Below are 26,247 nucleotides of genomic sequence, written 5' to 3'. Positions count from 1 at the left end.
AATACATACACACACGTGTATATCATGCAGAGCAAATAGAAAATAATAAATTATCATTGTATTTAGAATTATTCAATGAACTTAACTTAGGAAACAAGTCAGAATCATTTAGTTATTATTGCAGTGGAAATATGATATCTTGTTATATTCTGCATCCAATAAATATTTTCAGCTTCACTTTCTCACTTTCTATTTGGGCTTCCCTGGTGGCTCAGATGGTAAAGCGTCTGTTTACAATGCAGAAGACCTGGGTTCGATCCCTGGGTCAGGAAGATCCCCTGGAGAAGGCAATGGCAACTCACTCCAGTACTCTTGCCTGGAAAATTCCATGGCTGGAGGAGCCTGGTGGGCTAGAGTCCATGGGGTCGCAAAGAGTCAGACACGACTGAGCGACTTCACTTCCCTGAGTGGTATTTGTCATTGTTCCTTTTGGATTCAGTCATATCATGAACTTATAATGAAACTTTTCCTTGGAGTGTTTGTGAGAGAGCTTATCTATGTATCTATTTACCTACCTATCTATCTATCTCTCTATCATCTTAATTTAGGGCAAAGGAAAATGGGTTGACATATAAAAAAATTACTATAAATAGTGGTAATGTGGATATGAGCCATAAACTTTATAAATTTAATGTGTTGCTTCTTGCCCTAAAGCCCTCAAATAATGAGAATATTATTAAAAGGTGACTACAAAAGAGAACATAGATAGGAGTCCATTATTTCCCAAATGGATGTTTTTCCTTAAAGACATTTGGTTCAGAAATTGATCTTTATCAACTCAACCCATGGGAGTACATATAAATTTCCTAGTACACAGAAATAAGAGGGAAAAAAAGAGACCGCACTAACACCAGCATGAGGATGAGGCTAATTCAGTTCAGTTTTTGAGTTCAGATTAACTATTTCGGTTATTGGCCAGTGTAGTTTAGGTGATCAGCACACTCAGAAAGAAGATATGATCACTTTTTTTTATTATGGTCTTTGTGTTGAGCTTCCTTAGAAGATTGGCTGCCTTAATGCCTTAGCAACTAAAAAGTATTTGATAAGAGGATTCAAAAGACAAAAAAGAAATAAGAGCAGACTAGTTTATCCCAGAAATTACTAACCAGAAATGAAACGCATACAGCATGACTTAGCTGATGAGAGCAAAGGGTAAAAAATGTTTTTATTAGAATAATGAAAGGTATATTTGCTGGTTGAATAATGAACATTTCAGTAAAGAAACAGGGGTGCTGGTGGTTTAGTTGCTAAGTCATGTCTGACTCTTGTGACCCAGTGAGCTGTAGCCTGCCACGCTCCTCTGTCCATGAGATTTTCCAGACAACAAGACTGGAATAGGTTGCTTCTTCAGGGGATCTTCCAGACCCGGGGGTCCAACCTGTGTCTTCTGCATTGCAGGTGGAAAGGTTAACAAATTCAAATGTTTATGTAATAGATAGGCCACTGCAAATCGCAAGAATTTTTTAAATAAAGAACTCAAATTATATTTAAGTAATAAAAGTTACATTCTTTACCAAATGTTTCATTAACAGAATATCATGTTAAGTTTTTCTATCCCGAAATACAAGTTTCAAATGTCAGACTTGAAATTTTTAACTTCTCTTTCACTATAATACGTGCATGAAATTGCTTTTTAAAATTTCAGTGCAAAAGCATTGATTTTATATTTAGGTGGGCTTTTCCCCGCTCTTGATAGCTTTGCCTCTGTTAGATTTTAAGTCTACAATTTGCAAAATCAATAAAAACACAGCTTTCCCCAAGAAAGAAAAGTCCTCCGGAGGTTTACCTGAGAGTGTCTTGGGCAAGATTCCTGTGACCTTGAACTATTTGTAAAGTACCAGTGGTGACTTTTCAGAGCGTCACATCAAAATTGGTTTTCTGTCTCCAAGGAAGGTTAGGCGTGTAATGTCAGGAACAGCTGGGATAAAGGCAACAATTATATGTCAACTCTGCTTTCTTTTCAAAGAGAGCGTTTTCCCAGGCTGACACATTGCTGGGGAGAAAAAGGACACACACAAAAGTTTGTTTTCATTTTCAATTATTTTTGGAGATATGGAACTTGTGACAAGCCAATAATAGTAAACAAAAATGACAAGAATTGACACTGGTGACCATAACATGTGGACGCCACTGTGGTTACTACCCACTGGGGTTGGCCCCTTTCAATTTTATGAGTTTGGAGAAAAGGAAGGAAAGGAATCCAGAAAACCATACCCATTTAATAAGATTTTGCTGGCTCTAAAAATACACAGTCAACCATGCCTTTGAAACTCCCACCATTTAAGGAATATTGAAATAATTACTGAGCATGAAATCACTGCAAAACAGTTTAAGATTGACTTCACCAAGCATCCCAGCCCTTTCTGAAGTCTGAGGCTGTCCATTGTTCACACATTTATAGGGACTTATTTGTGTTGTTCGAGAGTTAGCTGTAAAAAGATCACTGTAAAAGGCAACTGTTGAAACTCACCTACGACTAATTACTGTTTAATCTACACTTTATAAAATGTAAAAAAAAAGAGAAAACTGTTTCATTTATTGAAGACAGTTGTGTGGGCTTGCTGGCAGAAGGAACTGCTATGTTATGTTATGAAATAATCAGAGGAAAAACCCTCTAATGCGCTTTTCATAACATTTAAAGGAGATATTCTAATATCATAGAAACCTTGGGGGAAGGTTGCAGACAAAAAGCAACATAATTAAATTTCAGTTAAAGGCCTGCCAGAAAGGGATTAAATCAATGGTCCTGTTATTCTTGGTAGATGTTATGGTGTGGGCTGAACCAACAGGGTAAACACAAGCCATGAGAAGTTGTCCTGGTTGAGGTTACTGCTTTATCAGGATTTTCAACTATTTATTTTCAAAGGTGACTAGAGATTTTTAAATGCAAAGGTAAAAATGCTCTTGTTTTACTGATTAAAAATTCAATGACATTTTGCCGAATGCCTTTTATTTGAACGTTTGTCATCTTCTATGTTGGAAAAATAAGCTGTAGGAAGAGGAGAAAATATTTCAAGTCTAACCATCCTTGGTTTGTGATTCATTTCAGGCTGGCATTTATAGTAGGCCAAATCTAGGTTTATTTGTTTGTTTGAATTGAACATTTTCTGTCTTAGCACTTCTCTCAGGGTATTAATTTGACCTTTCCAAATAATTAGGGAGGAGTAGGTGAGCATTAAACCCAGCACGGTGCCAGGAGGAGACCTGCATAAGTATGGGCTGATAAAAATTGTTAGCAAAGTCATAGGTTGGCAGACTGTTAAGGCAGATGGTGAAAGATCTTTCTTTTCCTTCCAGACTTTGGAAAACAAACACAAATAAACAATCTATGAACCTGGTGGACATTCTGTGAAGTGAAATAAGCCAGCCACAGAAGGACAAATACTCTATGATTCCACTCATATTGACGTAGGAGATAAATAGGTCCCTGGGCCAGGCAGCTGATGTTTGTCAAATGGAGCAAAATGAAGTTTTGTCTTCAGCCGGAGAAGAACAATCACTTTTTCCATTCCTCTACTGATATGGAGGGAATAACTAACAGGGGGGAATTTGTTGCAACAAAAATGGAAATGAGTGAACAACCTCTGACACATACCAGCCTTCTGGTAGCTCAGACCATAAAGAATCCTCCTTGTTTCTCCTTGTTTCATAAAAACCCAATGCAGGAGACTTGGGTTCCATCCCTGGGTCGGGAAGATCCCCTGGAGAAGGAAATGGCAACCCACTCCAGTACTCTTGCCTGGAAAATTCCATGGACAGAGGAGCCTGGCGGGCTTCAGGCCCTGGGGTCGCAAAGAGTCGGACATGACTGACACTACAAGAGTTAAAAAATCTCGGTTGTGCTTTAGTTGTTACTACTAACACACATTTGTAGCTGGACTTATGTTTCCCAGAGCTAATTACTCTGTGACTCTATACAGACGAAACTCTGCACCTGCTGTGCTTCTCCCCGCTATACCCTCTTGTCGCATTCTGCATTTCAGAAGGAAGGCCGTGGTCCAATAACTTCAGGGACGTTAGACCCAATTGCTGAGTTGCCTGAATGTCAGTTGTGGTCATTTTACAACTTTGCAAAAGAAAACAAAAAAAAGTACAAGACCCTCAAGAGGATATAAAACCTCTCCTTATTCCTGAGAAGGGGGCACAGTTCTTGAGGCCCTAGCTGCTGTGTTTCCTTTGGCCTGGCAAAAAGAATAAAGTTGCTCTTTTCTCTTTCCCCCAAACTCTGTTGCTATATTTCTATTTGGCATCAGTGGACAGGGTGCCAAGGTTTTGGCAACAATTGTTGTTATTGCTCAATTGCCAAGTCGTGTCTGACTCTTTGCGACCCCATGGACTACAGCATGCCAGGCTTCCCTGTCGTTCACTATCTCTCCGAGTTTGCTCAAATTCGTGTCCATTGAGTCCGTGACGTACTGGCAACGATATGAAGTATCTAAAATGGTCCGCCTCTTAGGAGCCGACTGAAGAATGGCTATAGCAAGAGACAGAAAAGAGGGTTCTGGGGCTGGTTGCTCAGTGAGTGGAGAGTATCACTTACACAAGATGAATGCATTCTAGGGATCTGCAGTATAACACTGCGGCTGTAATGAACAGTATTGTTAAAATTTGTTAACAAGGTGACACTCATGTTAAATGTTCTTGCCATAATGTAAAAAGAAAAAAAAAAAGTGGGAAAAGAAAAGGACTGAGTCCTCCCTGGCAGTTCTGAACGAGAGAAACAGTGCCATTGTGCAGATGGCCATCGGCAACTGGGCATAAAGCCTCTAAGTAGCTTCAGTATTTTGACTGTGTAGAAGGGGAAGGATTCAAAGGGCGCAATCATGGAAAAAGTGCTTGTGCTTATTCAGATAGAGCATTCAAAGAGAAAACTAGTGAAGAAGTTTTTCTCTGCTTGCCTAAAGCCACAGAGCTTGAAAAATTCTGCCATTTCAGCTGCAGACAGGAATTCGTGGAAATTTTGAGCCAGACATTTTTCCTGAGGGCATTTACAAACCATCCCCAGCAGTGGTCACATTTAAATATACTGGAGGGAAGGGAAGTAAATGTCCCTACACATTGCAAATGCTGTTGATGAAGTCTGCGTGTGTTCAAAGTTTCACTTGGGAGCGATATAGCCATCAAGACGGTGGACCTTTGAAGTCATATATTAGCTCTGAGCTGAGAAAAAGTCTGGACATTAAGGAAAGAGATTAAATCGATGAGGGATACTGAAGCAGACTGAAGTGGCCCAGAACCAAAAGATGAAAGTGGAGGAAGCCTGGCACAGGCCCAAATCCCTCATCACACGTGGCTAAAGATGTTACCAATATTCTAGTGGGTAGGATGGGCATTTAATGCCAGACACAAAAGATAGCTATATATATGTTCATGTGCACTGTTAAAGTTGTGTGTGGGAGTGTGTGTGTGTCTGTGTGTGTGTGTGTCTGTGTGTCTGTGTGTGTGTCTGTGAGTGTCTGTGTGTCTGTGTGTGAGTGTCTGTGTGTGTGTCTGTGTCTGTGTGTGTCTGTGTGTGTGTGTCTGTGTGTGAGTGTCTGTGTGTGTGTCTGTGTGTGTGTCTGTGTGTGTGTGTGTCTGTGTGTGTGTCTGTGTGTGAGTGTGTGTCTGTGTGTGTGTCTGTGTGTGTGTGTCTGTGTGTGAGTGTCTGTGTGTGTGTGTCTGTGTGTGTGTGTGTCTGTGTGTCTGTGTGTGTGTCTGTGAGTGTCTGTGTGTCTGTGTGTGAGTGTCTGTGTGTGTGTCTGTGTCTGTGTGTGTCTGTGTGTGAGTGTCTGTGTGTGTGTCTGTGTGTGTGTGTGTCTGTGTGTGTGTCTGTGTGTGAGTGTGTGTCTGTGTGTGTGTCTGTGTGTGTGTGTCTGTGTGTGAGTGTCTGTGTGTGTGTGTCTGTGTGTGTGTGTGAGTGTGTCTGTGTGTGTGTGTGAGTGTGTAGGGTTTCCCTGGTGACTCCTGGGGAGTGGTAAAGAATCCTCCTGCAATGCAGGAGACATGGGTTCAATCCCTGGATCAGGAACAGCATTTAGAGAAGGAAACAGCGACCCACTCCGTTATTCCTGCCTGGATAATCCCATGGACAGAGGGGCCTGACAGTCTATAGTCCGTGGGGTCACAGGAGAGCTGGGCATGACTTAGTGACTAAAACTGCAACAGCAGCAGGAAAAATATATGTATGTATAATGTACATGTGTACACACATAATACTAAGATACACACATACATACTTAGCATTTCACATGTTTGATATTCTTACATACATACACAGAAACTTAGTTATTGGGCTTCCTTGATGACTAAGCAGTACAGAATCTGCCTGTAGATGCAGGAGACCTGGGTTCGATCCCTGGGTGGGGAAGATCCTGTGGAGAAGGAAATGGCAACCCCCTCCAGTATTCTTGCCTGGGAAGTCCCATGGACAGAGGGGCCTGTATATATATAAATGTATTCTTAGTTACAGGCTTTACTTTTTCCATGAATTGTTTTATTTCCTTTAAAATAAAATCTTCAGATTAAATAAAGTTCCAGGTATTTATGGACCATCTCCTGAATCTTATCTGTAATCACAGTCTGTAAGCCAGAAGTACGTTAACACAGGTATACCTAGTTCATTAGAGGTATTACCCACAGCCACGCCCTTTAACTGGAGCCTGGGTTTCCAACTGTCTGTGGACACTGTTCTCTGTGGTTTCACTGACATCCAGAGCCCATCCAAGCCCTTGGCTCAAAGCTCTGTGACTGAGCAAATGGTAATCCTCAAGGAACAGTTCCCTTTCAGTTCAGTTCAGTCGTTCAGTCATGTCTGACCCTTTGCAACCCCATGGACTGCAGCACGACAAGCCTCCCTGTCCATCACCAGCTCCCGGAGTCTACTCAAGCTAATGTCCATTGAGTCGGTGATGCCATACAACCATATCATCTTCTGTCATCCCCTTCTCCTATTGCCTTCAATCTTTCCCAGCATCAGGGTCTTTTCAAATGAGTCTGTTCTTTAGATCAGGTGGCCAAAGCATTAGAGCTTCAGCTTCAGTGTCAGTCCTTCCAATGAATATTCAGGACTGATTTCCTTTAGGATGGACTGGTTGGATCTCCTCACAGTCCAAGGGACTCTCAAGAGTCTCCTCCAACACCACTGTTCAAAAGCATCAATTCTTCTGTGCTCACGTTTCTTTATACTCCAAATCTCACACCCATACATGACTACTGGAAAAACCATAACTTTGACTAGATGGACCTTTGTTGGCAAAGTAATGTCTCTGCTTTTAATATGCTGTCTAGGTTGGTCATAACTTTTCTTCCAAGAAGCAAACATCTTTTAATTTCATGGCTGCAATCACCATCTGCAGTGATTTTGGAGTCCAAAAAAATAAAGCACGTCACTGTTTTCACTGTCTCCCCGTCTATTTCCCATGAAGTGATGGGACCAGATGCCATGATCTTAGTTTTCTGAATGTTGAGCTTTAAGCCAACTTTTTCACTCTCTTCTCTCACTTTCATCAAGAGGCTCTTTAGTTCTTCACTTTCTGCCATAAGGGTGGTGTCATCTGCACATCTGGGGTTATTGATATTTCTCCCAGCCATCTTGATTCCAGCTTGTGCTTCATCCAGCCCAGTGTTTCTCTTGATATACTCTGCATGTAAGTTAAATAAGCAGGGTGACAATATACAGCCTTGATGCACTCCTTTCCCAATTTGGAACCAGTTTGTTGTTCCTTTGTAGTTCTAACTGTTGCTTTACTTCATCTAAATTAAGTAAAGCCTCAAGAAATATGGGGAATGTTAGAAAATGACATTAGCTCCAGACTCTTTTTTTGTCTTTTCAGAGTAGAAAATAAAAGGTTTGAGTATGTATGCTCAAAAAAAAAAAAAAAAGGAATATGAGTTTAGATGAGTTATTAAGGTCACTGATATAATACCCTAAGAAGTGGAATTTGAGATATGACAAAGAAGAGGCTTAAAATAAGTTAACTTACATATTGTGAAACAGTACAATTTCAGACGTATTTGCTACATGAAAGTGGCCACAGAAATGAAGACCTGGGTTTGTATCTCAGTCCTGCTCAGGTTTACAAATAGTTTATGCCAGCATGCAAGTTTCACATTTTTATGGAATCAGATAATTATATAATCAGCTGAACTGTTTTCTGTACTTGCTGTGTGCCAACGACTATTTGACTGTTTTACATGCATTGTCTATTTTGTCTTCACAAGGACCACTGAAGATGAAGAAGCTGAAGAGTCTACATAAATCGTCACAAAGCTACCAATGGTAGTGTCAGGACTAAGCATATATCTGCCTGACTCCAGGTCTGGGTTGTTAAAGGCTCTATTATTTGCCCTTTTTTTGTACAATATTGTACAAGATTTAAAGAAGGGACACTAAACAGATTTGCAAATATTGGGTATGATGTTTCTGTGATTCCCATGATAATGAGTAATACTTAAACCATCCCTATAGGATTTCTTATTCAATTGGGGTGAAAATAAAGGTATCTTGGGGATTCCCTGATGCCTCAGATGGCAAAGAATCTGCCTGCAATGAAGGAGATGAGGGTTTGATCCTGGGATCAGGAGGATCCTGTGGAGAAGGGAATGGCAGCCCACTCCAGTATTCTTGCCTGGAGAATTTCATGGACATTGGAGCCTGGTGGGTTGCAAAGAGTCAGACACGACTGAGCAACTAACGCATGCACACACACACACACACACATCACCCATCACCCATAAAGGTATCCTAATACTATATTTGATTCAGCAACAGTGGGTTACCTCATAACGAGGTATATTAAAAAACTTTGAAGTAATTGCAACTATATTTTTGTGAATATTTCTTAAAAGGTATGTTGGGATTTCTTTGGAGTCAGATTCTTTCGGATTCAGGCTCTTCAGATCCTTCTGCTATTTATTGAATATTTACTATGTCTAGACATGTGTTAGATTCTTAACTATTAAGAAAATATTTATGAAAAAGTACATCCCTTAAGGTTTGTATTCCAAATATATAAAGAACTCTTCTCAGTGATAAGACAAACCATCCAGTAAGTGAATGTTTAAGTCTTTTAAACTGACACTTTGTAAAGAAGATGCACAAATGGAAATTGAACAAGCACAGGAAAATATTTTCATGTGACCCCATGGACTTAGCCTGCCAGGCTTCTCTGTCTGTGGAATTCTCCAGGCAAGAATATTGGGGTGGGGTGTCATGCCCTCCTCCAGGAGGTCTTCCAGACCCAGGGACCAAATCCATGTCTCCTGCATTGCAGGCAAATTCTTTGCCATCTGAGCCACCAGGGAAGCCTGAACATCTCTAGTAAAATATGAAATTCAAACCGTGAAAGGACATCATTACACCCCAAAGTGGCTATTTTTTTTTAAAGTAAATGTTGCTAAGGATTGAACAACTGCAGAACTGTTATATTGCTAGTGAAAATTCTAAATGAAAGATATACTTTGGAAAACAGCTCAGCAGTTACTTATAAATGTAAACACGCTTAGGAAACCCAGTATTCCCATTTATTGTTAGTTAACAAAAAGAAATGAAAACATACACATAGGAAGAGTTATTACTGAATGCCCATTGCAGTTTCTTCATAATAACTTCAAACTGAAAACAACCTTCAACTATCAAGAATTAAAAGATAAACAAATTTGGTATATCCATGCAATAGACTTTCAGCAATAAATAGGCAAGCAGACAGATGATTAAAGAAACCACTGATGTATACAATGATAAAGTCAAAAACAAAATGACAGATGGCAGACACTATGAAATATGCACTATAGGACTCAATTTTAGTGGGTTCCAAGATTTCGTTGTTGACGTTGTTGATGGTTGTTTAGCAATTAATTGTGATTTCAGTGTTTTTTTTTAAGAAGGGGCAAGACCAGGTCCTTGTACTCTGCCATTTGGTGCCCACAATCCTTTCTGTGCAGAAATATATAGTCTAATGGTAGCTGGACTCTACAAATAAACAAATAACCTCAACTATAAAATATATTAGCCCATGCAAATTATGTAGTTGCTTGCTCTATATTCCTTTAGAGTTTGCTATTTAAATGAACTCATCTTCTTATTATGGAAGGATTACTTTGTGGGAAGAATCTATTGTAATCCTGAATAATTTAGCTTAAAATTTTCCTCATGTTTAAGATATTACCAAGAAAATATTTTTTTGCAAATTTACCAGATAAAAACCAAACTGCATAATGAATGATTATATGGATGTATGTATCTAAGCAAAATTAAGTATGTGACTTGCAGAATTTCAATTCAAAACTTGTGATTGAAAATTTTGGGAAATTATCACTTTATGTATTTACCGTTTGACTATTACACATGGTAAAGAGTGACAATGGCTTTGGTGATAAAGCTCTAATTATTCAACTATTATATAAAAGACTTCAGATTATTGGAGCACTAGTAATAATAATAGGTAGTAATAACAATAGGTAACACTCAATGAAAATTCAGTATGTACTAGGGAATAGCCTGGGCTTCCCTGGTGGCTCAGATGGTAACGACTCTGCCTGCAATACAGGAAACCAGAGTTCAATCCCTGGGTTGGGAAGATTCCCAGGAGAAGGAAATGGCAGTCCACTTCGGTATTCTTGCCTGGAAAATCACATGGACAGAGAAGCCTGGTGGGCTGCTCTCCATGCGGTAGCAAAGAGCCAGACACGACTGAGCAACTGAAGTCTAAGTGCTTCGTATACATTAATTTAATTAATTCTCACAACAAACTCATAATATAGGTGAGTATGATTCTTTCCATTGTATAGGTGAGAAGACAGAGGTACAGGGTTCAAGAAACTCCCAAATAGTACAGAGTCCTGGCAGAGCTGGATATCAACTCAGGCAGTGGGGTTCTAGAATCCTTGATCTTAAACACTATTTTCTGTTGCCTTTAAAGAAAAATTGCTGATGATATTCTTTCTTGTGTAATGTTATTTTAAAAGTTCTGTAATTATGTACTTGGGTTTAATCCCTGGATTGGGAAGATTCCTTGGAGAAGGGAAAGGCTACCCACTCCAGTATTCTGGCTTGGAGAATTCCATGGACTGTATTGTCTGTGAGGTTGCAAAGAGGCGGACACAACTGAGCGACTTTCACTTTCACTTTTCATTTATGTACTTAATTAAAACTGAACTTAGTTGGTAAAGAATCTGCCTGCGATGCAGGAGACCCAGGTTCGATCCCTGGGTTGGGAAGATCCCCTGGGGAAAGAAATGGCACCCCACTCCAATAGTCTTGCCTAGAGAATCCTAGAGACAGAGGAGCCTGGCAGGCTACAGTCAATGGGGTCTCAAGAGTCGGACACGACTTAGTGACTAAACCACCACCATGGGATCCTTACTTTTCATCATATCTCAAAATAAACATGTGAAAACACATAAATCTGAATCTAGTTGAAGAGTGTACACTGTGGGGCTAAAGATGAAGGGAATCAGGAGGAGGTAATCGAAGTCCATCCTTATGTATTAATAGCTCATGATATTTTAAAAATAATGTTTACATTTTGATTAGGTATTGCATTCATTTACTTCACAACTCGAAAGTATTGTGTATGTCATACTATGGTAAGTATCCTGTTAAACCCTGTATAGATACTGGGTTCACCTCTAGTAAATAATTAGCACCAGTAGTTTCTTGTTTATCTTTTTCAAGTATTTCATGCACTACACAGTGGTGGAGCAGAACGACATGCGCTCATCTCCTGCAAGAACTGCAAAATTACAACTTGCGGCTGAATAGCTATTGACAGGAAAATGTTGGATCCCACCAAAAAAAGATACCGCACATCCAAGGGCAAAGGAGAAGCCCCAGCAAGATGGTAGGAAGGGCAAAATCACATTTAGAATACAACCCCATACCCACCAGAGGTGCTCAGAGAACTCAAACAGACCTTGTGCACACCAGGGCCCAAAGACCCCGCAGAGGCTGAGACAGAGCTGTGTTTGAGCATCTCCTGTGGAGGGATGGGTCAGCAGTGGCCTGCTGCTGGGGCAGGGGCTCTGGGTGCTGCAGATCCAGGAAAGGCATAAGCCCTCTTGGAGGAGATTGCCATTAACCCCACCATAGAGCCACCAGAACTCTGACCCAGACTTGCCCGTGAGTGTCCAGGAGTCTCTGGTGGAGGTGTGGGTTGGCGGTGGCCTGATGCATGGGTGGGGGCATGAGTGGAGCAGTGCAGGCATGGGACCTTTTGAAGGAGGTTGTCTTCATTACCTCCACCATAGTTTGGCCTCAGCTCAAACAACAGGGAGGGAACACAGCCAACAGAAAATTGGATGAAACCATGAGCCATGCCATGCAGGGCCACCCAAGATGGACAGATCACAGTGGAGAGTTCTGACAAAATGTGGTCCACTGGAGAAGGGAATGGCAAGCCTCTTCAGTATTCTTGCCTGGAGAACCCCATGAACAGTATGAAAAGGCAAAGAGATATGACACTGAAAGATGATCTCTCCAGGTCAGTACGTGCCCAATATGCTACTGGAGAACAGTGGAGAAATAACTCCAGAAAGAATGAAGGGACGGAGCCAAAGTGAAAATAACACCCAGTTGTGGATGTGACTGGTGATGGAAGTAAAGTCCCATGCTGTAAAGAGCAATATTGCATAGGAATGTGGAATGTTAGGTGCATGAATCAAGGTAAATTAGAAGTGGTCAAACAGCAGATGGCAAGAGTGGAATCAGAGAACTAAAATGGACTGGAACGGGTGAATTTAACACAGATGACCATTATGTCTACTGCTGTGGGCAAGAATCCCTTAGAAGAAATGGAGTAGCCCTCACAGTCAACAAAAGAGTCTGAAATACAGTACTTGGATGCAATCTGAAAAAACGACTCTCAATTCAATCTCAAAAATGAATGATCTCTGAATATTTCCAAGGCAAATCATTTAATATCACAGTAATCCAAGTCTATGCCCTGACCAGTAATGCTGAAGATGCTGAAGTTTAAGGTTCTATGAAGACCTACAAGACCTTCTAGAACTAACACTAAAAAAAAAGACGTCCTTTTCATTATAGGGGACAGGAATGCAGAAGTAAGAAGTCAAGAGATACTTGAAGTAACAGGAAAATTTGGCCTTGTATACAAAATAAAGCAGGCACAGGCTAACAGAGTTTTGCCAAGAGAACCCACTGGTAATAGCATACACCCTATTCCAACAACACAAGAGAAGACTCTACACATGGACATCACCAGATGGTCAAAACTGAAATCAGACTGATTACATTCTTTGCAGCCAAAGATGGAGAAGCTCTACACAGTCAGCAAAAACAAGACCAGGAGCTCACTGTGGCTCAGATCATAAACTCCTTATTGCCAAATTCAGACTTAAATTGAAGAAAGTAGGGAAAACCATTAGACCATTCAGGTATGACCAAAGTCAAATCCCTTATGATTATACAGTGGAAGTGACAAATAGATTCAAGGGATTAGATCTGATAGACAGAGTGCCTGAAGAACTATTGGTGGAGGTTCTTGACATTGTACAGGAGGCAGTGATCAAGACCATCCTCCAAAAAAAGAAATGCAAAAAGGCAAAATGGCTGTCTGAGGAGGCCTCACAAATAGCTGAGAAAAGAAAAGTCACAGAAGGCAAAGGAGAAGAGGAAAGATATAAAAAGCAATTGAATGCAGAGTTCCAAAGCATAGCAAGGAGAGATAAGAAAACCTTCCTCGGTGATCAATGCAAAGAAATAGAGGAAAACAATATAATGGGAATGATTAGAGATCTCTTCAAGAAAATTACATTACCAAGGGAACATTTCATGCAAAGATGGGCACAATAAAGGGCAGAAATGGTATGGGTCTAACAGAAGCAGAAGATATTAAGAAGAGGTGGCAAGAATACCCAGAAGAACTATACAAAAAAAGATCTTCATGGCCCAGATAACCAGGATGGTGTGATCACTCACCTAGAACCAGACATCTTGGAGTGTGAAGTCAAGTGGGCCTTAGGAAGCATCACTACGAACAAAGCTAGCGGAGGTGATGGAATTCCAGTGGAGCTATTTCAAATCCTAAAAGAAGATGCTGTGAAAGTGCTGCACTCAATATGCCAGCAAATTTGGAAAACTCAGCAGTGGCCACAGAACTAGAAAAGCTCAGTTTTCATTCCAATCCCTAAGAAAAGCAATGCCTAAGAATGTTCAAAGTACCACACAATTGCTCTCATCTCACACGCTAGCAAAGAAATGCTCAAAATTCTCCAAGCCAGGCTTCAACAGTACATGAACCGTGCATGTCCAGATGTTCAAGCTGGATTTAGAAAAAGCAGACGAACCAGAGATCAAATTGCCAACATCCCCTGGATCATTGAAAAAGCAAGAGAGTTCCAGAAAAACATCTACTCCTGCTTTATTGACTATAAAGCCTTTGACTGTGTGGATCACAATAAACTGGAAAATTATTCAAGAGATGGGAATACCAGACCACCTGACCTGCCTCTTGAGAAATCTGTATGCAGGTCAAGAAGCAACAATTAGAACTGGACATGAAACGACAGACTGGTTCCAAATAGGAAAAGAAGAACGTCAAGGCTGTATATTGTCACCCTGCTTATTTAACTTCTATGCAGAGTGCATCATGAGAAATTCTAGACTGCATGAAGCACAAGCTGGAATCAAGATTGCTGGGAGAAATAATAATGTCAGATATGCAGATGACACCACCCTTATGACAGAAAGTAAAGAAGAACTAAAGAGCGTCTTGATAAAAGTGAAAGAGGAGAGTGAAAAAGTTGGCCTAAAACTCAACATTCAGAAAACTAAGATCATGGCATCTAGTCCCATCACTTCATGGCAAGTAGATGGGGAAACAGTGGAAACAGTGACATACTTTATTTTTTGGGGCTCCAAAATCACTGCAGATGGTGACTGCAGCCATGAAATAAAAAGACACTTGCTCCTTGGAAGAAAAGCTATGACCAACCTAGACAGCATATTAAAAAGCAGAGACATTACTCTGCCAACAAAGGTCCATCTAGTCAAAGCTATGGTTTTTCCAGTAGTCATGTATGGGTGTGAGATTTGGAGTATAAAGAAACCTGAGCACAGAAGAATTGATGCTTTTGAACTGTGGTGTTGGAGAAGACTCTTGAGAGTCCCTTGGCCTGCAAGGAAATCCAACCAGTCTATCCTAAAGGAAATCAGTCCTGAATATTCATTGGAAGGACTGATGTTGAAGCTGAAACTCCAATACTTTGGCCACCTGATATGAAATACTGACTCACTAGATAAGCCCCCGATGCTGGGCAAGATTGAAGGCAGGAGAAAGGGGCAACAGAGGATGAAATGATTAGATGGCATCACTTCCTCAATGGACATTAGTTTGAGTGAGCTATGGGAGTTGGTGATGGACAGGGAAGCCTGGCATGCTGTAGTCCGTGGGGCTGCAAAGAGCCGGACACGACTGAGCGACTGAACTGAACTGATGCACATATAAGGAAACATGATTCTATACAAACTTCTGTCCGTCCATCCACTTATTGAAAATTCTGTTAGGCTAACTCTCAGTTCCTCTGGCTGTCTTATAGTTTTGCTTTATTGCTCTTTCTCCAATTAGAAAAATCCATAGATTCCTGTAAATATTTTCAGTTATTGTCATCTTCCCTGTGTTATGACTGAGTGTTGCAGACATCTGTTAGCAATTTTTTGTTTCCGTTTCTTTTCTTTTTTTTTTCTTTTCTTGTAGCATATTTGTGTAGGGTCTGTATTGATTCCTTTTCATTGCATATCTCTGAGAATTAAGAGGCAATTTCCACCCCCCTCACCCCCACACCCCCCAGGCAGTTACTTGCAAGTGATTTGTTTTGGGAGTTGTCTGTACTTGTTTGAAGCTAATTGGAGTTTTGAGTGTTATTGTTTGTTTGTTTTCTTAGATATACTTTTTGTCTGAATCTGATAGTGCTTTTCTTCTTCCTAATTAAATAAGATAAACAGCTCATTGTGAAAAACCACATTTTGAAACTCTCTTCTTATCCATTGTCATGGAGACAGTACAGGTTCTGTAAAAATGACTTTCCCCCCACAAATTCTCATTTATTTCTGCTTCCTTTGTTTCTCAGAACCAGTCACCTCAATGGAAACCTAGTGTTTTACAAAATGTGCATCTCAACTTTTGAGAATTGTGGTTGCTCTTTGCTTGGGAGCCATCAGAAGGGAGTCTTCTCCACTGGTGTATCAGCTCAAGTTTTTCCTGTGTGCTCACTTCATCCAGGTCTTTCCTGGCAGCCACTCCATCTGTTTTGTCTGGCTTCCCAGCTGCCTCCTTGTTTCAGTGAAAATGCATTTTTCTTTGCTATTTTTTCAATGACCTCTAAAACGAGCTAGCAGAAAACTGGATGTTAACCTTCATGTTCAAACCGAAAACAGTTCCTTCTAATTCCTTAATTAAATTTGCCAAGTAACTTATTATATTCCTGTGTTTTAGAACAAGATTTAGCAACATACCTTAAAATTAATTGCATGGAGTATTTTGTGGAAGCAGTCTATCGGGATGAATGAGTCTATGTGAATATCATTTTAATATCCTCATATGTTTATTCCATATGTTATCACAAAGCAACATGATGATGTGAATGTTGCCATTTAAAATGAGCCACCTTTCATACTCTCTTTCAAAAGCAAAAAGTTTGAATTGATTGAAAGAATCAAAAGAAGTTACTACTATCTGTCATTGTCAAATTTCTGGTCAACTTGCCCTTCACCAACGTGGTTCACAATACGTTGCTATATCTTTGATGTGCTTGGTTTCCTTTGCACAGAGCAATTAGCACCCATTTTCAACATGTGTTACTGTAAATGACTTGTGTATTATGTGAATCATTTCATGTTCAGGCATCATTTCTGTAATTGAAACTGAACAAATGAATAGATGGATGGATATAGCAAAGTGGCAAACAGAGAAAAGCTTTTGAAACTTTTCTAAGCAAAACTTGTGCTTAGAAACTAAAGATGATAATACATAGAATGAGGCTCATGGTGGACATGAAATTGAATTGAGATCAAGATAGAAAGCCATGAGTCTGATCATTGCGATGCTCAGAAAACTAAATCAAGACATAGATCTTCAACGGAATCTAGTAGGGAATTTTGTATCTCAGCTATGCAGAGCCCAATGGAGAAGGGAATGGCCACCCACTCTAGTATTCTTGCTGAGATAATCCCGTGGACAGAGGAGCCTGGCAGGCTACAGTCCATGGGATCACAAAAAGAGTGGGACATGGCTGAGCTTGCGTGCAACAGGCAGAACTAAAGGTGGTCCAACAGGAATCCCTCAGGGGTCATGAAGCAGACAGAGGGGGTCAGCCAGAGCTTTCCACCAGGGATGCTGCCAGAGCAAAATCTTCTGCCAGCTCTCCTTTGTCTTATGGTTGCTACTTCCCCTCAGTCAGCTGGTATCTCTCTACCCCCTTGTGATTCTGAGCGCTTAAGACCTTATCCCCTTGTTGTCAAACTCAAAATCACAGGGTCAAATAATCTTTCTATCTTGTAATTGCATATCAAATGTTAGCTTTAGCCACTGTGCTTCAAATAGTCACTTACATCAAGTGCATCATAGTAAACATCTATTCCTAATCTCAACGTATTTCAATTGAGGAAAAAATTTAGTCCCAAATGCTATTTATACAATACTTTAAAATATCAAACAGATCATTTTGAGGCACGGAATCCACCTGCCTGATCTCCTGTTTCCACCCTTATCTGTAAACCTGTGTTCCTTTTGTGCCTACGTGTGTAAGCCACACTTTCCCAAGTGATTCCAGTCACTGTGAGAATCGGTGTCTCTGTCTTTAATCATGATGTGGTTAGCCTGAAGCCATTCTTAGTCTTCCTCTTTGTTTCTCTCTTTTGCTCAAACAATCCCCTTGTCACCCACCCGAGTGCCTTTCTGCCCAAACCTGGGCTGGCTTCCCTCTCCTGATGATGGGTGAGTGCGAACAGCCTCTCCTCATCGTGTCCTTGGACTCATTGCTCCCAGAGGGCCCACACTGAAGGTCCTGTACCCACCCCCGAGGACCAGTCAGCTGCTGCTGTGTCTTTTGAAGTGGATAGCAGATTTTATTGCTTTAATTAAACTCGTTGTACATTTTGTTTTTCTACTCCACTGACACCATGGCCTCTGGCCTTGACGCTTCTTCCATTCATAGTACTGATCCTACCATCTCTTTTGCTGCCCCCCAGACCACTGCCACTGAAAAGAGAACTCCAACTGTGGTCTAACCGTTGGACATTAATGCTGCGGCCTCCTGAAAATCAACTATTTCCAAAGGAGATAGAACGACTCCATTGGATTGTCCCAGAGGCTCCTGAAGCTTTTCTTAATTAAGCCTAAATGATTGCCAGAAAGTGGCTGGGTCTTAGACCAGTCCTTTTCTTGTATTGATTTCCTGACTTCCTGGGTAACCCTCCCTGTCTTTAATACAGGCTAAGCCTTCTTCCTGGATGGCCAAAAAGTTCAGCCCTTGCACAGCACAGCCAGCTACTCAACGCTATCCACGCACAAGCAGTTTAATCGCTCTCGATATTCCTGTCTGAGTGGTGGAAAGATAATAATTGGAGTCCTGAGATCTTGAATTGTTTTCCACACGTTCAAACTGCCACAGGTTTAAAGGGAGATATGTAGAAAGGGATGCTTCCGATTGAATTCAGTCTCTTTAAACACCAGAGGGCTTGTTCCCAAACCTCTCCAATGGACTTCTGACCTTAGCACATGGGGCTGAAGCAAGTAGAAGGACTTTGTGTGCCCCTAATTTGACCCCTTTTTCAAATTGTTCATCCTAATTTTAGCAATTAATATCTTTGTTCAGAGAGAGAGTGAGAGAGATGAAGCCAGGATATTCATCGCATTTGCCATGCGTTGTTGCTTAGTCACTAAGTGACAACCGAGTCTTTGCAACCCCACGGGCTGTAGCCCACCAGGCTCCCCGTCCGTGGAATTTCCCAGGCCGGAATACTGGAGTGGGTTGCCATTACCTCCTCCAGGGGATCTTCCCAACCCAAGGAGCGAGCCTGCATCTCCTGGAAGTCTCCTGCATTGGCAGGCAGATTCTTTATCACTGAGCCACCAGGAAAGCCCATTTGACATGCAGGTCTCACTTTAATGCTCAGAACCGGAATAGGTGTGTGTGGATATGCTAGGGAGTGATTCATGTGCTTCTCTTCCGTACGAGGATGGGAATTCAGGGACGTGGGACCCTCTCGACATTAAATACAGCTTTAACTTTGATTCCAAGGAAAATGTTTTCCTGCCTTCCAAGAGCAACATTACCCTTTGTTCTGCAAAGCCAGTATACTCAAAAAGCTCACTCAGGCTTCTTTTTCTTTTTAATTCAATTTTCATCGGAGTCTAATTGATTTGCAATGTTGTGTTAGTTTCTGCTATATAGCAAAGTGAATCAGTTATAAATATATCTACTCTTTTTCGTATTCTCTTCCCACATAGGTCATTGCAGAGTATTGAAGGGACTTCCCTGTGCCATGCAGTAGGTTCTTATTGCAAATTTTTGTCATGGTGGTTAGAATGTGCTACTAACAGTAAGCTATCTCAGCTGTCTGCTCCCGGTTCTCTCATAAAACTGACATCGTATTTTTGCCCAGAAACCCTGTCCAGCTAGATAGAGTTGATAGTGTCTCAGTAAACCCAGCATTTCAATGGAAGATGTGATTAGAGTTATTTGGTGGAGTCAATAATGTTTTAATAAACTCTAAGGGGCATATGGAATTTCCATGACAGAAGCGTTCAGAACACAGATGCTCAAACCTGTCTGTTTGAAAGTCACAGACAAGGCTAAGGTAAGAAAAACAAATGATACGGGAAGGGATCTTTACACAGGACTCTAGTTGAAGGCACCCTGGGGACAGGAGACCAAGCATTGAATCCAGTCAATTGTTTATGATTTGAGTTGTTTTATTAAGGTTGATTTATTGATTTCGGCTGTTCTGGGTCTTCATTGCCGCACATTAGCTTTGGGGAGCTCCCCTCTGGTTTGTGGTGGCGTTCAGCCTGCGGTGTTGGGCACACAGGGCTAGTTGCTCTGTGGCACGTGGAATCTTACTGGACCCGTGTCCCCTGCATTGGCCAGTGATTCTTAGCCAATGGACTGCCAGGGAAGTCCGATTTGAGTTCTTTTGAAAGTCTTTCTGGGCCTCATTCTTCTTATGTATCGCATGAAGGTAGTAATTCTTAGCCCACGGAATTGGTGTAATGGCCAACCAAAATAATACACCTATTACACAGAGGCAACTCTATGGTTGTGTGAAGACGGTGATGTGAGAGCTTACACTGTATGCTCATACTTTGTCTGCACTCAGTAAGTGTTTGTAACACAATCACTATAAAGGACATGAGATATATCCTCATAATATTTCAAGGTCTTCACTTTACAATCATAGGGTCACTATATGCAGAAAGGAGGGTCAGAGGCACAGGTTAATTGATTATTGTGTTTATATGTGTGTGTGAAAGACAGAACTTTATTGCAAGATTCTCCAAATCCTTTGGAGTCAATAATTACAATATGTAAGAAAAATATGGACCACACAGGTTATTGAAAGGCAATCTTCTTGGTTGTCCCATAAGATATCATACTTTCCAATTCCTCAATAGCACAGAAGTTTCAGAAACCTGCTAACCAAATTAAGTTAATACATAAGGCACTGATTTAATACTATCCGCTGCTCAGAGATTCCTAAGTCTCTTTTTCCAAATGAAAAAGAGCCCCTAAAAAGATTATCCCTTCGATTTCTCCTGAAACACATTCACTGATGCTAATAAAAGTCAATCTTCTTTCCTCAGAATATTTCTACAAAAGAAGTCTACTTGTCCTGGTAAGAATCTAAATCAGCGTTTCCCTGACTCGGTTCCTTAGACCACTAGTCACTTTGAGAATTTAATAAATATATACACACAAAAGTCAAACTGTGGCAATGTGGGAAATGTTAGGTTTTAAAATTAGACAGGACATCTCAGACTCTCGAAAATGTTAGTTTGCATTGGGATAGACGCAGTGCCATTTCATAAAATCTATTTGAATGGGAGGAGATTTCAGCCATGGTCGGCTTACCATCTTATTTTTCACCAAGTATTTTAAGTAAACATGGATCAAAACAAACTGTGGAAAATTCTTAAAGAGATGGGAATACCAGACCACCTTACCTCCCTCCTGGGAAAAACCCGTATGCAGGTCAAGAAGCAGCAGTTAGAACCGCACTTGGAACAACAGACTGGTTCCAAATTGGGAAAGGAGTACGCCAAAGCTGTATATTGTCACCCTGCTTATTTAGCAGATATGCAGAGTACATCATGTGAAATGCCGGGCTGGATAAAGCACAAGCTGGAATCAAGATTGCTGAGGAGAAATATCAATAACCTCAAGATATACAGATGACACCACCCTTATGGCGGAAAGCAAAGAGGAACTGAAGAGCCTCTTGATGAAAGTGAAAGAGGAGAGTGAAAAAGTTGACTTAAAACTCAACATTCAGAAAACTAATATCATGGCATCTGGTCCCATCACTTCATGGCAAATAGATGGGGAAACAGTGGAAACAGTGGTACACTTAATTTTTGGGCTCCAAAATCACTGCAAACGGTGACTGAAGCCATGAAATCAAAAGACACTTGCTTCTTGGAAGAAAAGCTTGATTTCCATGGAGCCCAAGGGACTCTCAAGAGTCTTCTCCAATACCACAATTCAAAAGCATCAAAACAGAGATATTACTTTGCCAACAAAGGTCCATCTAGTCAAGGCTATGGTTTTTCCAGTGGTCATTTATGGATGTGAGAGTTGGACCATAAAGAAAACTGAGCAACAAAGAATTGATGCTTTTGAACTGTGGTGTTGGAGAAGACTCTTGAGAGTCCCATGGACTGCAAGGAGATCAAACCAGTCCATCTTAAAGGAGATCAGTCCTGAATATTCATTGGAAGGACTAAGGCTGAAGCTGAAGCTCCAATACTTTGGCCACTTGATGCGAAGAACTGACTCATTGGAAAAGACCCTGATGCTGGGAAAGATTGAAGGCAGAAGAAGAAGGGGACAACAGAGGATGAGATGGTTGGATGGCATCACTGACTTGATGGACATGAATCTGAGCAATCTCCGGGAGTTAGTGATGGACTTGGAAGCCTAGTGTGCTGTAATCCATGGGGTCGCAAAGAGTTGGAAATGACTGAGTGACTGAACTGAACTGAACTGACCAATGGCCTTTGTTTGCAATTAGAGGTGCACAGCAGAGGGATTAAGGGCTCAGACCTTTCTAACGGAGTAGCTATGAAAGCCAAAGGAGATAATGTTTACAGAGAAAGAACAATACTGCCTGGCACACATACATGCTATGCTAGCTATGTGGCTGTTGTTTAGTTGCTCAGTCGTGTCTGACTCTTTAGGATCCCCTGGACTCTAGCCTCCCAGGCTCCTCTGTCCATGGCATTTCCCAGGTAAGAATACTGGAGGGGGTTGCCATCTCCTTTTCCAGGGATTCTTCCTGACTCAGGGATCTAGTCTATGTCTCCTGCATTGCATGTTGATTCTTTAGCACTGAGCCACCAGAGAAGCCCCATGTTAGGTATAGTCGTCATACATGTTAAGAGAAATTACATGAAGGAAAACTTGTACAAAATAGTTCTCAATATCATTTCCCCCTTTCATCGTGCTTGTAAGGCATACTCAGATGTTTTCCTGAGAGTTTTAGAATTGCCCATTTCATTACATCTCAAGTTAGAAAAAGAAATATAAAAGGGAAAGGCAAATAAATTCTAGTTATGTCTTGGAGAAAAGATGGATTTATGGCATATTTAAGCAGACAAGAGTGATTATACACCCATGGAATGGATTTGAGCAGCTGTACTTCCATGGGCAAGTTCTATGCCAAGATGCAAGTTAGCCAATATTATTATAACTATTTTAAAGGTGAGGGATTTGAAAAAGAGCGAAACTGGGTAATCTAATCACATACCTCAGAAGTTTTTCAAAGCTGAGTTTTGAAAATGGGCATCCTTTGCTCTGGAATTCATGTTCTAACCATTACATTATTAACTTAACCTTGTGGCAACATCTCAATAACTGGTTTTAACTCTTCAGGTTGGCAATGAAAAACTCATTGGTGCAGAGGAAATAATGCCCTAAAGCCTCTGAAATTTGGAATTTTTCTTTTGCTTTTCTCTCCTTATATATCTGTCTTCTCCCTAAATAACAGTAATTCTCTGCAGCTGGTCATGAAATTTCAAGCCTAGACTTTAAAATGCATATTTGATTCTGACACACAGGTTTTGCAGCAAAATTTTGTAATGGAGTCGTTGGAATTTAGATTATAAACTGCTGTTTGTCACATTTAATTGATATTTTGGTTGTTTCCAGACTGTGTGGGTATGAGGGAGAAGCTGTGGTTTTCTTGGGTGTTCTGAGCATTTCCCAAAACTGTAGAAAGAGCTATTTTGGGAGGTGCTGAAATGATTTCAATGGGAAGGTGTCCCAGGCCTCATATATTAAAGAAATGCCTGAAATTTCATTCAATCACTTGACTGCCATTTCTCACGCTTAATGTGAGCTGAAATAAGAAGCCACATAGCACACATATTTTTTGGTATGTAAGTGAACACTCAAGTGGCTCTAAGTTGATAGGCGGGAATGCAGATGTAGACTCTTGCTCTTTTTAGCTCTCCTGATTTCTCGATGAGAACAAAGATTGACTTGGCAGGAAGAGCGGGAAGTCACAGCGTTGCGTTTTACTTCTCCACACATGTTCCTGTGGCGAGTGGACCGCTGCCTAATGGCCTGAGGTCCATTCTCTTTTCTGATGATTCCTAATGGTTTATCTCCATTCTTCATTTATTCACTGAGTTCACATATCCAGTGCCTGGTCTGTGTCTCCACGTGGAAGCCTTGTAAACATCCCTGACTTTGCTTCTGCAAAGCAGAGCAATTGATTTATTCCCCACACCCTCAAAGACATCTCCTTTCCCAGTCTCTGCATTCAGCAAATGATGTCACCATCAACTGAGTCCTTTAGGCCAGAAACACAGGACATATTCTTCCTGTGTCCCTTTCTTAAAGGAACATCTCTCCCTTTTTAACAAAGTTTTTATTTTATGTTGGAGTACAGTTTATTAGCAATGCTGTGTACAATTCAGGTGTATAGCACATGCACACATCTATTCTTTTCCCAATTCTTTTTCCATTTAGGTATAGTGAGTGGAGTTTCCTGTGCTATAAGTTAAGTCTTTGTTGGTTTGCTGTTTTTCTTTAGTCGCTAAGTTGTGTCCATCTCTTTTGCAACCCACTTGACTGTAGCCCGCCAGGTTCCTCTGTCCTTGGGATTCTCCAGGTAAGAATACTGGAGTGGGTTTCCACTTCCTTTCCTTCTGCAGGGGATCATTACAATTCATGGATCAAACCCCCAACTCCTGCATTGGCAGGTGGATTCTTTACCACTGGGCCACTTGGGAAGCCCCCTTGTTGACTATCCAATTTAAATATAGCAGTGTGTATAAGTCATTGATTAACAGAAAATAATCTAATAGCAATACAGCCTCCATAATATAGCAGAAATCCATTCATGTCTTGCTATTTCTACTACTACTGCCTTCATCCAAATCATCACCATGCAGCTGGATTCACACCTAGATTTTTGCATCAAAACCCAACATGCCTCCCCGCTTCTGCTGCACACTTGATAATTGTCCACACAGCACCCAAGACGTCATGTTTCTGGCGTGATCAAGGTATAATAAATAAAAGGCTATGATAGCTGACCCACATATTATTTTACACATAAGAGTAGCATCACTTATTAGAGAAGAATTCCCAAAGGCACAAGTGGAATTCTGGAATGATGCTTCTCCAGCATAGAAAACACAATGAACCTAGTTATCTAGGTGCAAGATTAAAAAAAAAAAATACTCAGAAAAAAGGAGAAAGCCTATTTGAGTATTCCTCCCACGTCATGGGTTTCCCTGGTGGCTCAGCAGTAAAGAACCTGCCTGCCCGTGCAGGAGACGTGGGCTCAATCCCTGGGCCGGGAAGATCTCCTGGAGAAGGAAATGGCAACCCACTCCAGGATTCTTGCCTGGAGAATCCCATGCAGTGAAGAGCCTGGCGGGCTACAGTCCATGGGGTTGCAAAAGAGTTGGACATGACTTAGCAGCTGAAACAGCTAACAATCCACATCACACCTTAGCAACAGGGTGGTGGCTATCTCAGTGTTTCATGTCATCAGTATCGGCGAGGCTCACCCATCCTGCGCAGTCTCACTATACGGTGGGAAAGCAAATGAGTAAGAAACGAGAACTGGAGCCATTACTCTCTGCAGGGCCATGGGTCACACCTGAGAATCTTGGTTTCATAAGTTGCTAAAACGTCACAGCATTCTGTTCATCTGCTCTCTGTTGAGGTAGGAAGTGCTTTGTCAGAGGCCAAGGGTAAAATGCAGCTCTCTGGTCCACAGAAGCACGAGAGAGGATGGCATTTGACTTTTTTTTTTTTTTTTTGTAGGTTAGAAAAATGATTACGTTTGGAACCTACCAAGTGTGATATTGTTCTCTTTATGCAACACTTTTCTTTGAACTCTTGTCATCTGCATGGAAAATTGATAGCAAAATTCCTTCCAGATTTGTGAAGCTCTTTGCAAATGCATGGGTTTCCCTGGTGGCTCAGTGGTAAAGACTCTGCCTGCAATGCAGGAGACACAGGAGATGTAGGTTTGATCCCTGGGTCGGGAAGGTCACTTGGAGGAGGAAATGGCAACCCACTCCCATATTCTTGCCTGGAAGATCCCATGGGCAGGCTACAGTCCATGGGGTCATAAGAGCTGGACACGACTGAGTACACACACTCACTACCACTACCCGCCAGTACAGAGTAGAAAGAGGGAAAGATCTTTGCTGGTGGAAGGATAGCAGTCAGCTTGAGGATTTCCATACTCTGCTCTTCCTATCTCCATGGGAAAGGGTAGCATTCAAGGTTATGTGTAATCGGAGTTTATAAACCAGGATGAGACCAGCTAGGCTTTGAGGAAAATGCAGATTCTTTTGGTGATTGAAGCATATTCTCCAAATAAATATTCCTTCACTTGAGAATTCAGAAAGGGAATGATGACTGTGGTATTCAGCATAGGGAGTTTAGATTCTGGGTTTTACTTGGAGCCATGACTGAGGGGTGTCTATTTTATTTTATTTTTATTTTTCTCTGCCCAGGTGGCACTAGTGGTAATGGTCAATGCAGGAGACATAAGAGACATGGGTTAGG

This window comes from Cervus canadensis, chromosome 9, assembly GCF_019320065.1.
Source record: "Cervus canadensis isolate Bull #8, Minnesota chromosome 9, ASM1932006v1, whole genome shotgun sequence".
Classification (NCBI taxonomy): Eukaryota; Metazoa; Chordata; class Mammalia; order Artiodactyla; family Cervidae; genus Cervus; species Cervus canadensis.
The sequence above is the reverse complement of the archived record's forward strand: the minus strand, read 5'-3'. Positions refer to the sequence as shown.